Here is a 13580-nt window from a genome sequence, read left to right as displayed (position 1 = left end):
AGACTATGGGGGTCAGCAGTGAAATACTAAAAGGACAGCAATGGCTGTGCTGTGTCTGCACTCTGAGACTCTGACAGCGTGCTGAGTCACTCCTGGTGCTGGGTGGATGTGGCTAGGTCCGGAGAGACCCTAGCTTTTCAGGGTTATAGCCTTTACCCCCTGTGTTTATAGCTTCTCTGCTGATCTACTGGCTTGCTGCCAGGGAAAAGTAGCCACACTGTGGTAAAATTCTCCCCTTAGATTTTCTGCTAGCTGAGACCACACCCCTCTCTGGTCTCTCAGTATGAGCTGCCTTCTGTGCTCTCCCTGTCTGCCTATAGTCTGCCCTTGATCTAACCGTGCCCACCTGCGAGCAAAAAGAGATTGAAAAAAAAAGGTTTTTTTCTGTCAAGCACTAATTCCGAGGCCTTGTCATGAAATAAAAGTATTCTGAGGGCAAGAAAGAGCTTAGGGATGAGTGTGTCCTCTCCGCCATCTTGGCCAGAAGTCCCAAACTAGTTGCCTCTTAGCAAAAATAAAGACAGATCAAAACAACTGAAGAATTATTAATTACTCATAAGTAAGTAAAGCCAATGTGAGAAAATTGAGAACTCTACCTAAGTTAAACTACTTATTCAGCAACATACCAATCAACTATCAAAGAATTATTTGGTACAATTAAAACAAAATAGTAATAAAATTTATCTGGAAGGAATGAAGGTCAATAATGTCAAGAAAGTCAACTCAGATAATCTGGGAATGCCAGTAAGAAGGTCTTAATCACAACAAATTAATCACTGAGACCATCAGTCCTGGCTCAACAGAGAGCTTAGTGGGGCAGCCCCAGTACCAGCTTAGAATGTAAACTCTGGGAAAACAGCCATTTCCTGAAAAGAATAGGAAAGTTATTCCCCACAAGTACAACGGAGCCCTATGCTCAAAGCCAAGGCTCAGAGCTGCCTAAGAAGCTTGAGACTTTTACCCCAGGAGCAGAATGTAACTATAAAAGTTAAAAAAAAAAAAGTAAAGAAAATAAGCAAGAAATAGAAAAGAATCTTGACCATAAAAAACTACTATGGTCACAGGGAAAACCAAGATACCAACTCAGATGAGGACAAAATGTCCACAGAAGAAATCTTGAAGAATGATATGAATTGGTCTGAAGCCTAAAGATGATTCTTAGAAGTGCTCATAAAAGACTTAAAAGGCTTATAAGAGAGGTAGATGGAAAAAAAATGAGAGAAGAAATGAGAAGTATACCAGAGAGACAACAGCTTGGAAAAGGAAGAAAAAAAAATTACTGACAAAAACAACTTCTTAATAAATATAATTGGACAAATGCAAAGAAACAAACAAACAAAAAAATCCACTGAAGAAAATAAGACCTTCAAAACTGCAATTAATCAAATGGAAAATGAGACACAAAGGCTAACTGAAGAAAATCACATATTAAAAACTAGAATGGGTCACATGGAAAGCTAATGACTCTCTGAGACAATAAGAATCTGTCAAACAACCAAAAAGAATGAAAAAAAAAAAATGGATGCAAATGTGAATTGCCTCATTAGAGAACTGAAGTGGAAAATCCATCCAGAATTAACAATTTAAAAATTATTGACCTAACTGAAGGCCATGACCAATAAAAAGAGCATGGATAGTATTTTTCAATAGATCATAAAGGAAAGCTGCTCCAATATTCTAGAAACAGAGAGGGAAATACTTATTGAAAGAATCCATTGATTACTTCTGGAAAGACATACCACAAGGAAAACTCCAAAGAATATTGTTGCAAAACTGTAGAACACAATCTCAAGGAAAAGAAAAAATACTGCAAACTGCTAGGAAAAAAAACAAACAAATAAGCAAACAAACAAAAACTAAAAAAAAACAAAACAAAAAACCAATTCAAATATCAAGAAGCAATAGTCAGGATTACCCAGGATCTGGCTACTTCTACACGTAGGATCAGAGGCCTAGAAATATCATATTCCAGGAAGGTAAAAAACCTAGCGTTACAACCAAGAATTAACTACTCAGTCAGATTCAGCATCATCTTTTAGGGGAAGCAATGGATCTTCAATGAACTAAGAGACTTTCAATCATATCTATTGAAAAAAAACAGAATTAACAGAAAATTTAATCTACAAATAAAGGATTCAAGAGAAGTGTACAAAGATAAACAAGGGAAAATATATATTACTTAACAGTTGAACTGTATATAATCTTAGATGAAAAAATTGTATCTGTAACCCTTGAGAATTATATTGGTCATTGGGGCATCACTAGGACAAAGAGTGTGATTGTGAATGGACACTGATATGATGTTATCTAAAAAAAAAAAAAAAAATTAAGAGTTAGATAAAAGTCTGTACTGGAAAAAGAGTAAGGGGAAACATAACAGAACAAATTAAATCACATTAAAAAGGTGCAAAAGATTAATTACAATGGGGGGAAAGGAAGGAGAGGGTTAAGCACAATCAAGCTTGATTTCATCAGTTTTGGTTCTAAGAAGAAATAGCTTAATCATTCAGATGGACATAGAAATTTATATAAATCTATAAAGAAGTAGGAAGAGAAAGAGGAAATAAAAGAGAAGGAAGGATAAAAAGGAGGGCAGATACCCCAGGGGAAGAGGTAAGAAAAGGGAAGAAGGGTTGATAGAAAATAATATAGTAGGTGGAGTGGCTAAAAAGAGACAAAAGATCAAGAATATCAAGGGAATTAATTTTTTAAAAAAACAAAGGATAGTAGCTTAGCAGTACCAAACCTAAAATTATATTATAAAGCAGCAGTAATCAAAACCATTTGGTACTGCCTAAGAAATAGAGTGGTGGATCAGTGGAATAGATTAGATATACATGACAATAATCATGACCTATAGCAATCTACTATTTGATAAATCTGCAAACTCCAGCTTCTGGAATAAAAACTCACTATTTGACAGATGGAAATAATCAATGGTTGTTCTTCAGCAAGGAACGATCTACAAAGATCAAAGGAGTAAGATATTTCAGTGTAAAAGATAATATAGAGTTCAATGGACTCAATAGGTTTGAAGATAAGAAATGGAGGAAAGTGTAGCTTTTACAAGATTGGTGGCTTGGGAAAGAACTGAGGTGAGGAGGCATTGGAGTTCATGATGAGGATTAAAAACAAGTTTAGAAGGCAAAGAGAAAAATAAAATACTATGATCATCTAAAATAATTTTAGAGTTCACGTGTGTAAAAGTGGAAAACATGTGAATGATAGTAAGATTTTGTTTCAATATTTAGAAAAATGACCTTCTTCAAAATGCATCAAAAGAAGCCAGAAAGTGCAAAAAAGAAGAAATTAAAATAAACATGACTCATGTTTAGTATATTATGTGGAGCAAATGAAGAATAAAAATATGACAAAATATTTCTTCATTAATTCAGAGAGTTCTTTGTTATTTTTAATAAAATTTTAAGACATATCTTTATAAGTATTATGGTTATTTTTCTACCTGTATTATTTATTTTCCTAGATATCAACAATAACATGATACCTTTCCGATAATAAAAGTGTCACATATTACTGCTAATATGGCCCAGTATATTGTTTTCTTTCTTTTGTATTTTGGAAGGAAATGCAAAGCTTCTCTAGCAGAATGAAATAAATGAAGACAGAGTAACTATATTCCTCTGTTAAGAGGTAAAATGCTTAAAATAATTAGTTCAAAACAGTGTGTTGTAGTGTCACAGCTATTTGTGGGTGTGCCAATTCTAAGTTGCTAGCATCAGTCCATAGGCTTCTCAAGTATTTCTCTTGGCATGTGCACTTTTTATCTTAGCTGGCTACTTGATAATGTTAGTCCACAGCTATCTACTATAATTGAACATAATCATTTTTACCCTCTCCCTTAACTTTTATATCAACAAGGGGCTCAGCATTAGATTAGAAGTGTTTTTTTTTTTTTAAATTTTTGTTCTTCGAGAACAATTCTTCAAGACAATATTATGCTAGTGATATGGGCAGACTTACTAGTAAGGATCTCAACCTATCGCTCAGTTAACTGCTACAACAATGTAAGTAGAGTAGATATTATTTGAGCATGAGATATTATTTGAGAAAAAAAAATCAATATGTGATCCATTTGGTGATGAGCAGCTTTGTACAAGACCATAAATATTTCTGTTTCCAATACAATCCAACTTTTATAAAGTGTAGACTTCCTCAATTTTTCTTTAATTCCTCTGGTAAGTAAATTCACTGAAGAATTTGAATAGTTCTGCCCAAACATCCTAGGGTGAGTCTAACCGTTTATAAGATAACTGGGGAAAAAACAAGTTGTATGAAGGATCTGGTCTCATTGATTCAGGTTATGGGGGCATTACCTGGATGCTAGAGAACATCTAGATTTTCCTTTATCTTCGCACAATCATTTTTAAAGTTGTGACTTTGTTTAAGGCAGAGGTGAACCCTGCTTGAAGAATTTACTACAATTTGGCAACTTTATTCCTCCATGAAAAAGTGTTAGATTGTATTGTCTTTTTTTTTTTTTTTTTTGTAACTGCAAATCAGAAAGTAAGCATTCTCTGTAAATATAGGACTATAGTTCATAATTTGCTTTTCAATGTTGAATTAAATTCTCCAGATAGATCTTTGCTCATAGACTTTATTTTCTATCTCTTTTATCATTTGAATTCTTCTTTTCTGAATTCTTTCCAATTTCTCCAGTGCCTTTTTAAAATATGAAAAATAAAACAGGAAATCACAATTTATTAGTGTCTGATCTATGCTTACTTTAGTGGAAGCATTATTTCATATAATCTCTGATGTTGGGAATCCAGCCAAGATCAGGCAAGGAATTCTGTCCTGTTCTGTGTAGAAGTGCACATATAATTTTTGTTTGAAGATCTCCATGGAGGGGCAAGAAATTATTTACCTGGAAAGGCAATGTACATCTTCTGGGACAATTGTTAGAATGTTGTTCTCAGATTGAAATGAAATGTAAATGTCTAAAGTTCCCAGTCATTGCTTCATATTATGCTCTTTGGTGTCAGGTAGAATAAGAATTTTTGAATTCTTGAATTATCTTGCAAATACTTTTAAAATCTTCTCCAGAAAAAAAAATTAAGTGTCCAATTTTCAACAAATTGTCAATTGCCAATTCTTTCAAACCCCTCATTTTCTCAGTTGCCCTCCTCTGGACACTCTGCAGTTTGTAGGTGAATGCAAGCTCCTTCAATATAGAATGTAAACTGCATAATTACAGGGATTATTTTGACTTTCACTTTTTTCAGCTCCATTCATTAACTCATAGCATTTTGTAGATTCATAATAATTATCTAAATGATTATCAACATCATTTCTAAAATGTGGCTCCACAAAAAGTTGTGAAGTGTTTACTATATGTAGGATATTGAGCTCAGAAAGAGGGATACAAAGACAATGATTCCTCACCATGAGCAAATTACATTAAAAAATATTATGAATTATGTCTGATTAGTACAAAGTATTACCTTATATGTACAGAATGCAATGACTCTCTGATGTTATTCTGGATAGCTGTTTTTATGGGGTGTGTTGGATAGTTGTGACATGATATATTTGACATATTTCTTGTAGTCCTCTAAAATGCCTATATTTTTAAATGTAGGTTATCTCTCCATACTTCTGCCATTATTTAACATTGAATTTTAAATCATAGAGACTCTTTGCCTTCATTTCTCATTATAATATATAACTTTATTAGATGTGGCCCATCATTCAAATCTATGGATACCACTTTGCAATTCTTTTCCAATTAATATTATTTAAAAACCTATGAGTAATTTTTTTTCTTTTCCTGGATAAGATAGTTATTTATTTTCTTTAAACAAAAGAAATGCTTAAAATACAACATGATCATATCAAATTTAAACTCATAATGCCTAAGTCATACCATTCTATGCCTTAAATTTCTCTCTATCTTAAATGTTTCATCTATAAAATGGGGCTGATTATACTACCTACCTTCCAGAGTTGTTTTAGATAATGCAATACTATTTTTTTAAAGCAAATTAAAAACCTTAAAGTATTTACCAATGCCAGCTATCATCACTATCTTTGTCATTTTCTATATTATTATTATTGCTAGCATGAAGGTCATTGACAAATTATTCTGGACTACTAAGAGATTTTTTTTTTTTTGATTGAGAATTTGAAAAGTTCATTTTATCCCTGTGTAGTGTTCTGATTAAAATGATGACAATATTATATTTTTAATGATCTACAGAAAAAAAAAATCTGCCTTTTACAAAAGTCCTTTCCTAATACCTTGTTATCTATTTAAGTTACAGCATGTTCATCTTTTCTCTTTTAGATGCTCCTATTTTGGGACTCTTTTTCCAGCACTTTCTTTTCTTTGCACTTCTAGTAAAGGAGGTAGGAAAGATCTCTTTCTCCTTCCTGTCAGAGCAGTAATAACAGCTTATCTTATGAGCTATTTTAAAAATAATGTTGACCATGTTATGATCAACCAAAATAAAGATTACAAAATTTGATATTTTCTATTTTTCTTGGATTTGGTCCATGGTGACTGAAAATTTCAGAGTTAAGTTTATCATATTCATCTTATTATATATCTCAATTAATCTCTAATTAACATTCACATTCTACTTGTAGATTACAAGGTTTATTTCTTCCAGGAGCTCTTTTCCTTAATAAGTTATATTCTTTGGTTACTTCTTCTACCCTTGTATATTATTTTTCACTTGTCATTCTTGAACACCATCTAAGTTTAGAGAAACTGTTGAATAAGTATCCATATATCCTTGAATTGTGTTCTTCCCATTAAATAGGTTAGCACATCTATCCTTCAAACTTAATGGGATTGTTCTGTATTCCATAATCTTAGAAACTGGTAAATTGTAATATGTAATGCCAGAATCAAGGATATGCATGCTCCATAGAACACTATATATCCTGTATACAATGAATGACATTTATCTCTTTTTTCCAGAACATAATTTCCTAGTCTTTTATTCCTAAATCAATACAACATTTCATATTTCACTTTATTTTTGAGTTAATATATGATATAGAGAATTGTTCTTTTCTTTAGCATGTGATGTTCTCCTAATCTGTTTAAATAGTAAAACAAATAATTACTTTTTATTATACAGGCAAAATTGTGATCAAATGGTAAGAACTGATATTACAAATCTTACTGAGTGGCAATGTAGTGACCTTAATAAAAAGTTTATTTGATTTTTGATAGAAATGAACTTAATCCCATCTTTAAATTTTTGTTCTATGTAACACTATGGAAATCATCTAAATTCTCAGTACTTTAGAGGATTTTATAAGAGTATAAATAATGGAGGAGTGAATGGTATGTATTTGTATTGGGTACTTCTACCTCAGGAATTCCCCATACTACTGAAATAATAAATCTATACATTTTTTGTGATTATTGTTGTGATTTATCTTTGAAGAGCATTGATAGCATAATGAGGTGATTTGTGCATGAAATGCATTTAAGGTAGAGTTGAGAAGTCATCAGCCTCACTCTCTTCCAGAGAACAATGGAGTTTAGTAGCAACAGAATATTAGAGATGACTGGTAATGGCTAGGAATGGAGTAGATCACCTTGGTATCTTAAGTGTTTGACTAAGCTCATGAGCCTTCATAGTATCTGCTTTAGCTGCCTTCATGGCCATTGGAACACATTGTTCTAATTGCCTCATTCCATCAGTGGAAGTTTTCACACGTGTGTAGATATTCCCTTAATTAATGAAGTCTCTTTGTAAAGTACTCTATAATATGAGGGGAAAATTTTGTTAGGGAAAACAGAATTAATTGGTGTATTGATCATGGTTCATATTCTGCAAGAAAAAAAAAAAAGTGTTTTCCTAGATATCTACTTGGGGAAAGAACAATTTAATTCAATGGATATTATTTATTTAAACCCTACCTCCTCCACCAGGCTAAACTAGGTTGAGGATTTAATCCAATAGTAAAATCATTGACATATATAAAAACTCCACCTTCTCCAGGAAGTCTTCTATTATCTCTTTTCAAACAACTAAAATACCTCTCCTTCCTCTGCATTAAGATAAAGTCTTTGTTTTATGGATACATCCCTATGTACATATTGACTCACATATGTGAGTAAAAGCACTGATAAGTGATTTTAAAATAATACTGCCTAGTTTTATGATATAATTGAAAGAAAACAAGGGGCAGCTAAATGAAGCAATAGATACATCTAGCACTGATCCTGCAGTGAGGAAGACCTGAGTTCTAATCTGCTCTCAGACTCTTAACACTAACTACATAACCTTAGGCAAGTCATTTAACCTCAATTGCCTCTCCAGAAAAGAAAAATAAATTTTGTCTACTTCAGAGTGTCCAAATTCATCTTCCAGGGACTTTCAGGGGCATAATCAAATTGGTATTTAAAGTTCTTCTGAATTACTTATGAGAATTTGGGCAGGCCATTAAATCTTTCTGAGTGTTTCTATCTCTGAAATAGAGATAATAATATTTGTCCTTCTACCTCATGGGATTTGAAATATTTTAAGTGTTATATACATATACATACATGCATACATATATATATATATAAAATATGTGATCTTTTTGATGGATACTAAGGATCTTTGTGAACAAAATTTATATTTCATTTATTTTGGTATGTATTAAGTATAGAATGCCACATGCAGCAGGTACTTTATGTTGAATGAATAAATAAATGAATGAATGGATGAATGATTGTGAAATGAACATTTTTTATGATCAGCCACTATGACATGTGTTAGTTGGGCTATCAGCCATCAAATGCATTTTCCCTGCAGAACAGTTCACTAGCTTTACTCAAATGACTCAGAGTAACATCTTTGTATACCTGATTGGTTTGCTTTTTAAGAACTCTCTTAAAAAGAATTCAAGTATGTATTTAAAGCTTTAAAAGATACCACAGGTCATACAACAAAGCAGTTGGAAAGTGGAAAGAAATGAATGCCTTTTCAGATACTTTATCAGATGTTTTATTCCATCAGACTCTGTTCAAAGGTTTCTATCAGATGTTTTATGTAATGTGAACTGATTTTCTTTCTGTTCCTTTCATTCTATTTGAAAATTCTACATTTTGAATTTTAAGAAAAAAATATTGGCTCATTTGCATGCTAAAATATATTATTCCACAGGAGGCTTAATTATGCATTACCAGATGCATAGGGCTTTTGTTCCTTTAATAGAAGAAGTAACAGATTAATGTAAAATGAACTATTCTGGTCAGTTTTCACTTGAAATTACTTGAGTTATTTAATTCCTTACAAATTCTTGTTTTGTTTAGCTTTTGATTTTATGCATAAAGGACCATGGGTAAAAGACAGTAAAGAATAGGAACTTGCCACATAAATAATTATTTGGTATCTTATACTCTTACATACATACTGAGGTTATCCCTCAGTAATTGTTTCTAATCTATTTCTTCCAAATTTATTTTTTAAGATTTTCTTACATAAGTGTGTGGGATTGGTTGGGTACAAGAGCCCCTTCCCAATCCAATTAACTATTAGAGACATCATCAGGTACATTTAATTTATTTAACCCCTGCAAGGAGAGGCCCAGACACACACCTGGGAGCCATTCCAACTACTGCCATGGGTACCTGGAACCTGGCCAGCTTCCGGCTTATCCAGGGTTTAAAAGCAAAAGACTCAAGCTTTTTCATTAGATAGACTAAAAGGGCATAACGGATGCTGGCTGCCTCGCACAAGTCATATCACTTCCTGCAACTTTCTGTATCTCTGGTTCAAAGTTCTTCCTCTAGAGAGTAAATGATCTCCCCCAAGGTCCCAATTCTGGAAACAGGGATCATGGGACAATACTGAGAAAAACTTTATCCAATCAGTTCCATTCATAAGTATGGATGCCATTTCTCTGCTTGGTCTTTTAGTAAAAAGACCTGTATTCAAGAAGAGTTAAGTCTAAGACAATTAGTAGCTTGTGATCCTAGGAAAGCTACTTGACTTTTCTCAGCCTCAGTTTCCTCCTCTTTGAAATGAAGATAAAAATAGCACATATTCTAGGGTGCTTGTGGTGATCAAGGGTGACAGTATTTGTAAAGAGTTTTGCAAATCTTAAGAGCCATTTAAGTGCAATCTACTATTATCCTGTTGAATCATAATTTAAAAAAAAAAAAAAAAGGACTTGCCTTATAGGAATGAAAATATTCCAGATACTAGTTTTTCCATCATTATTTATTTTGGCAATTTAAAAAAAATATATTTGATTATGTTTTTAAACCCCAAAATCACTCCAGATTTCATTGAATGGCCAATAATAGCTCCCAGCCCAAGTCTCTGTTGCTCATTATTTTAGTTTTGATGGGTTAGTGAGAACAAATAGCAAGTGATTTCTATTTTGGCTAGAAGCTCTGTGAATCTTCCCCTCCTCGATTAATATTTTTGTGGTGGTGTATTAGAACATAGTCATGGGCCTTGCTTCAGATAAACAGACTTTGGAAAGCCCTCAATTTCAAAACAGTCAAAAACATCCACTATATTCTCCAATCTTCTTAATTATTGTCTTATCACTGGCTTCTGATGATTTTGGGGGAGAGAGATTGCTGACTTTTTCCAAGTCTGCTTACTTAAATCTGATTCATATGCAAATCAAGAAGTCACAATCTTAATGTTATTGCTTATCTTTGAGAACAAATGATGAATAATAACAACAAACTTTTTTTCCCCCCTAAGTAACCTTGTTTCTAGCCTTTGCTCCTCTCTAAAACTACCTCAGGATCCTATCTTTGTACAAATACAATTATTATTTTTTTCTATTCAACTATGTACACATTTATTCAGAATTAACTTGGACACATTTTGTTAGATTGATAACAATCCCTACTTTAGAAAATCCTTCTCAAATATCCCTTTTGTTCATAATTGTGCTCTTGAGGTTTCCAAGGATGTCTCAACAGAGTGTAAACTTCATTAGATTCTGTCCTGATGTACTCTCTTCCAGTAGGCTTCAGGCAATATAATCTATCCACTATTAAGGACCAATCTAGTCAAGCTCTGAGAGGCTTATCTTCTAATGATGATGTGTGGTCAAGTTACTTGGGATGAATTATTTGACTATAGCATATTCAAAATGAAAAAAAAATGCAGTTAGTTTTGAGCAGTATTGTTTTCTTTTTGTTGTGATTTGGGGCACTTTGGAAAAAAAAAAACAGGAATCCCAAAGTTTTGAGATTATAAATAAACATTAATTTCATTGTTGATACTCCATAAAACCTCATTTCTACTGAGACTAGGAGTTCCATTCCACTTTGCATATTCAGCCCTAATCATCACAGTACTTTAGCCTTGTCAAGGAATGAGATTATATCAAAACACTGGATTCTTTGATAGTAGCCAAAGGACAGAAAAAATACCAGAGCATTTGAATCATCAATCTTGACATTCTCACTTTAAATTAATCCCAAAGATGAATAAATGTATGTATGCATATGTGCATTTCAATGCTCTTGTAAAAAGACCACCATGAAAATAATTCAGTTTAGGTATCTTTTTTCATAGAGGATAAGGTAGGAAAAAACTATGAAGAATATAATTTAAATTCTGAGCATTGTAATACTAGATGTTTTGAATACAAAGTTGGAAAAAGGAAAAAGATGTGGAAAAATATGTTGGAAGATACTGATAATAAGAAAGCATAGTTACCAAAGACTTTTAGACAACACAATGCCCTTATGCTTATGTATAATAAACATTTTCTTCAAAAATTATTTTGAGAGTTATCACATATGTTGAGCATTGAATAATCTCACAAAAACAAAACCAATGTTATTATGACAGGACAACCTCAGCTTTTCCTATCTTTTTTATTTGTTAGTCGATTTTCTTCCAGACATACTAAGTTCCATCTATATTGATGCTATGTTCTATCTCTTTTACAGGAGATAATTACTTATCTCTGGGTCTTTGTACTGGATTTTTTCCATATTTGGAATGGTTTTACTCCAAGCTGTACCTGTATAGAATTCTTGGCTTCCTTTAAGATTTAACTGAAATAATCTCTTGTCCTAGAGATTTTTCCTTCCTTGCCAACTATTATTGTCACCTCATTTAATATTATCATATTAATAGTCTTATTTATTTTGCATATATTGATTTACATATATGCCTCTGCCATTAGAATATCAGTTTCTTAATCAGATGAACTTTTGTTTTCTTTTGCCTTTTTTTTTCCTATTCCCAGTGGTTAGCATAATACTTGACAAATATGAAGTATTTAATAAATATTTTACATTACATTACCAGTTTTAGAAAAATTTTCAGTTCAGCTATTCATGTAAAATAGTCACACTCACTATATATCAGGTTAAACATCAGAATCAATACCATATTAGTATAAGGAATAAAAAAAAAGAGTGCTATATAATTGATATATTATTAAGCAGTCTTACATACTTAGCTGCTAATGCTGAAAAACAAATCATGGTTCAACCAGATTATCATTTGAATTATCAATCTTGATATTCTTTCTTTAAATTAATTGCAAAGATGAGCAAAAGTTTAAACTGAATGCAGAAGTAGTTCTTGAGTTCTAATTGAAGAAACAACTACATTATTTTATGGGACTTCTAAGGAAATTTATAAAATCAATTTCAATCAAGTGACACAAGATGTGGAACACAACATAGCAGATACTCTCTCATTCAGCAAACATGGTCCCTTTACAAAATAGATACTATGGCAGCTAAAGTTGATATGAGATTATGTATCACTCTTTATGACTTCATTTGGGGTTTCTGGCAAAGATACTAGAGTGATCTGACATTTCTTTCTCCAGCTTATTTGACAAATGAAGAATTGAGGCAAGCAGGGTTAAGTGACTTGCCCAGGGTCGTACAGTTAATATTATGTGTGAGTCCAGTTTTGAACTCAGAAATATGATTCTTCCTGACTTTTAACCCAGCACTTTATCCACCATATCACCAATTGCTGAAGGGGGAGCTTCAGATTTCCTATATGAATATAGTCCAACACATCATCACCCAATTTAAAGTTTTCTTGGCAAAAATAATGAATTCAACATTAATATGATCATTAATATGAACTGAGGCACACAATATGGAGTGATTGCTGAAATGAAAGTATTTGCATTGTTTGGGAAGAAAATAAAAACAGCATTAATAATGAAGAAGAGTTTCTCATAGAGAAGTCCTCAGGATGACACTGTCTGAGGACAAAAATTGTGGTTTAAAAAAAATAGCAAATTATGTGTTTGCCTTTATACAAAGAAAATCTAAATAAATGAAACACATTATATTAGAAGAAAATTTTATTGAAGTAGTTCACCAATATATTGGGAAGAATCTATAAATGCCTAGTTATGTGGGACCAAACTTAAATAGGAGGGAAAAGAGTACTAGACTGAATATACGGAATTGTATAGTTTTTTTTTTTTTTTAATAGGCCTTTATTTTAACAAAGGGGGAATACAAAATATAAAGTTTTCTTCCTCTCTCTCCATCCCCCCTTTGTTACCATTGAGGGGGGAAGAGGAAAAAGGATCCTATTTAACTCTACATTATGGAATACTCATTCTCTGAACAATTAAAATTATTGTGCAAAGGAAGT

Source organism: Sarcophilus harrisii, chromosome 1, assembly GCF_902635505.1.
Source record: "Sarcophilus harrisii chromosome 1, mSarHar1.11, whole genome shotgun sequence".
NCBI classification, from domain to species: Eukaryota; Metazoa; Chordata; class Mammalia; order Dasyuromorphia; family Dasyuridae; genus Sarcophilus; species Sarcophilus harrisii.
This window is presented reverse-complemented; position numbering follows the sequence as displayed.